We start from the raw sequence: 4542 nt of genomic DNA on the forward strand, positions 1-4542 counted from the left end.
TATCAGAAAGCGAATCAATTTTCCCCATAAGAAATAATGGAAATCAAATTAATCCGTGCAAGACACCAAAAAGTATGAAAAAAAACTTTTACCACATGAAATATTAAGTTTAATGCAAAAGAATAATTACAATAACAATAATAACAATAGAATAATCACAATAGAATAATTGACACTTACCTTTAATGAAGATCTGGTGATGATTGATGAGATGGGAGGAGTGGAGAGTGTGTCGAAGTTTTTAATGTTTAGAAGGGGAATCCTCCTCCATTAGGACTTGAGGTAGCAAGTCCTTTTCCGGGGTTACTTCCCTTCTTCTTTTAATGCCACTAGGACCAGCTTGAGAGTCACTGGACTTCTGTCGTGCAACATATCTGTCCATAGAGGCCTGTACCTCTTGTTCCTTTATGACTTTCCTAAAGTGGTTCACAACATTGTCAGTGTAATAGTCACCAGCACGGCTTGCAATAGCTGTGTTAGGGTGATTTTCATCCATAAAGGTTTGCAGTTCAACCCACTGTGCACACATTTCCTTAATTTTTGAAATAGGCACAATGGATTCCACAACTGGCATAGGCTTCTCAGGGCTAGCCCCAAACCCTTCAAAATCTTTCTTAATTTCCAAACTAATTCTCACCCTTTTTACCACAGGGTTGGCACTAGAAGCTTTTTTGGGGCCCATGGTGACTTATTTTGCAGAAACAAGCACCAAAAACAGTGATAAAATGGATAATATGGAATGTACCAAATGTATCCTTAGATGCACGCACACTGGCTGGCTTGTAAACACTTGCACACACGGAGCAGTTCAGGCCACACGTGGACACGTCTTGTATGAATCGTATCACATACCGGGTTTTGTAACGGGAACCGAGGCAAATTTTTTGCGGTAAAATGCTTCAGATACCGGATTTATCGGATACCGATGACTTCGCAAACCGGGGATCCACTGTACTACTCATCTCTCTTCCTACATTAAGACTACACATATTTTAAGGTAAATAGTGAGTGTACTGTATGTGTATTTTACCTCTCTGGAATGTTTTAAATATCATACATTAAGTATGAGATGGGGAGCCAGGGCTACCTACACCTGGGCTACCTACACCTGGGCTACCTACACCTGACTTCCTACAAATAAGTACTACTCATATCCCTCCCTACATTAAGATTACAAATACTTTAAGATAAGTAATGAATGTACTGTGAATGTATTTTACTTGGTTTTTTTAATGCCTAGTTCTATTACTAACTTAATATAATTTAGTGTAAACTTGTTGTCTGGCATTTATGTGCATTTATAAATGGAAAAAATAGCATTCTGCCTTCCGGCGATGTCTGCTTTCGGGCGACAGCCTGTAACCTAACCTGCCATATAAGTGGGGCCCGGTGGCCTGGTGGCTAAAGCTCCCGCTTCACACACGGAGGGCCCGGGTTCAATTCCCGGCGGGTGGAAACATTTCGACACGTTTCCTTACACATGTTGTCCTGTTCACCTAGCAGCAAATAGGTACCTGGGTGTTAGTCGACTGGTGTGGGTCGCATCCTGGGGGACAAGATTAAGGACCCCAATGGAAATAAGTTAGACAGTCCTCGATGACGCACTGACTTTCTTGGGTTATCCTGGGTGGCTAACCCTCCGGGGTTAAAAATCCGAACGAAATCTTATCTTATCTTATCTTACTGTACCTTGAAAGTTTGAGTAATAAATCTGCTGTTGTCAAAAAGTCAAAGAGAGAGTCTGTGTGAGGGGCGCAGCTGTCAGTGAGGAGGGAAGATAATGTAAGGATTTTAGAGCTGTGATGACATTGGAGGTAAATTCTGCATCCTCGCTGATAGACAAATCAGTTTATCATAGAGCCTAACAGCTCTTACAGAGCAGAAATGGTGAAATAAAATACCCTCCCCCCCTGATTTAACTGGTCACATGTAGTGTAAAAAATTTTGGTGATGAGCTCAGAAATTAGCATTATTATTATCATTATTATTATTGATGTTATTGTTGTTAATATTATATTATTACAGGTCGACCACCACTAATTAACCTATCAATAGAGACTCTGCTACAGCTTCCTCATTTTCATCATTGCTTTTTCTTCCACTGGCTTGCTGCTGTGGATTTACAACCATTTTCACAATTTTTGAGTCAGTATAATGATGAAATTTGAGTCACTATAATGATGAAATTTGAAATAATGCTAGCCGAAATTAGTGTCGGATTACTGATGGAATCAGATAACTGACGGCTGACCTGTACTAGTTGCACTGTCACAATTACTTTTGATGTTAATAATGTGATTATAATAATATAATTGACAGTTTGAAACATTTCTACCTTTTCCTCTCTACAACTATAAAAAGGGTCACAGTATACTTGATATATATCTACAGGTCACCTGTAAATGATTTTCAAATATTCCCATTACTTTGTAAGCAGGAAATTAATTCAAGAAATGTATTAGAAATGTAACCATTCTCATGTATTGATGTTCTATTACTGGTGGTTCTAATATATTTTCATTAGGATTTTTGTTTAGCTGTAATATAGTGTTTAAAATTCTTTTTTTTTCATATCTGATTATTTTTCTAGAGTTAGTAATCATTGTAATAATTATTGGGAATAGTAATAAGATGCAATGAAATCAGTTGAGCTACTATTGGGGAATTTGCTAAGAGTTAGTGTACAGGGTTTAGTGTTGTGTTCAAAATGGTGGAGGGAACATGAAGGTGAGATTCTGTAAACAAGCCCCACTCTCACACATTTGTCAGCTTCAGCGGTCTTTTTCCAACTGCTCATATTGATTAATTTGCCACTAACAAGGTTTGGCAGCACCTAGGCACCACTGTGAATATGCTAGAAGTTCACAGGTTGGCCAAGCCTGGCACCCAGAAGAGATGTTTGAAAGTTAGCAGACTCAACCAGATATACTGATGGAAGGATATAGAGGTACTAGAGACCTTGAAAACTCTAGTCATGGAGGATCAGACCATGCTTGTAAACTGGAAATCAGAAGATCTCTGTGACAGCCTGAAGAAGGAATGTCTCAAGGAACAGGATCAAGGAAAGTAACCCAAGACAGTATGTTAAGGTAAGGGAATTGGTTAGAACTATGTGAGTGGTAGTTCTACAATCTGTAAAACATCTTTCTTTCAATGCACCAGCCATATCCCACTGAGGTGGGGTGGCCCAAAAGGAAAAACAAAAGTTTCGCCTTTTAAATTTAGTAATATATATAGGAGGAGGGGTTACTAGCCCCTTGCTCCCGGCATTTTAGTTGCCTCTTACAACACGCATGGCTTATGGAGGAAGAATTCTGTTCTACTTCCCCATGTTCTGCTATAATATTGTGGGTAATTCTAATACAGCTTCTCCTCACTTAACGCAGTGGCAGCAGTGGCGAGCAGCAAGAACCTTGTCCTCTATTTTTACTTCTACCTGAGGTTCCCAGCAGCCCTATGATGGCCTAATTGAGACCCACATAACATTAACATATGTGGATACCCAGAATGACATTAATCAACTGCAGAAATCACCTAAAAATACGCAAATTACCAACTAATAGGACTCGTGTTACCACCTCCTGCCCCGCTGCCACTGAAGTGAAACTCCACAACATTCACCCATCACCAACTATTCATCTGAAGCCACTGTCAATGGCCAAGGGTCAGGGCAACAAAAGAAGATCCAGAAACCAGCCAAGGACTCTTAACATTGAAGGTGAGAGCAGTAATACTACAAGGAAAACTTCTTGTACTGCCAGTCAGGACACAACCCTCATCACCCCCCAACATCCCCACAACACTCGTCTGACGAAAACAAATAGGGCCACCACCACAGTCCAAGATAACTCCTTCCATGGATTTAATGTCAAGAAGATTACTGACTCAGAAATAGCTAAACTCCTTATGATCCAGAACCAAACAATCACCAAGCTAACTCAGGAAATGCAGGAGCTTAAAGCCTCCAGTGTACAGTACCTCAGCAAGATCACTGCTCCAGAACATAAACTAGACACTCTGGAGCAACTAAGCAACATCCACACCCAGTCCATGGACACCATCAACACACTAAAAGGCAAAATCACCCCAGCTTACTACCAACATCATAGAAGAAAGAACGCAAGTTTATCTACAACTTGCCAATGTCATCACCAACTTCCAAGACCATAATGACCAACAACAACTATCTGAGGCTGTTGTAGATAATAGCAAATATATTCCACTGACAGTCACCCAAGAGACTTGCATGGAGACCGCCCTACAGCTTATCAAGGACCATCTTTGGCTAAACATATGTAGTGATGAACTAAAAGATTGCAAACTAATGGGCTACTAAGTGGGTAAAAAACAGTGCTATTAAAATTCAAAATCAGCCTACAAAGAAACAGCCTACTAAAAACATCCATTTCCATGAAAACTGATGTATACATCAATGATTGTCTAACCAAAACAAGACAAAACCTCCTTTATTGGCTAAGAAAATTACAAAATGCCCAAAAAATCCATCAGTGCTTTGTGAGGGATGAAAAAATAGCAGTTAGG

The sequence above is a fragment of the Cherax quadricarinatus genome, unplaced genomic scaffold (assembly GCF_038502225.1).
Source record: "Cherax quadricarinatus isolate ZL_2023a unplaced genomic scaffold, ASM3850222v1 Contig523, whole genome shotgun sequence".
Classification (NCBI taxonomy): Eukaryota; Metazoa; Arthropoda; class Malacostraca; order Decapoda; family Parastacidae; genus Cherax; species Cherax quadricarinatus.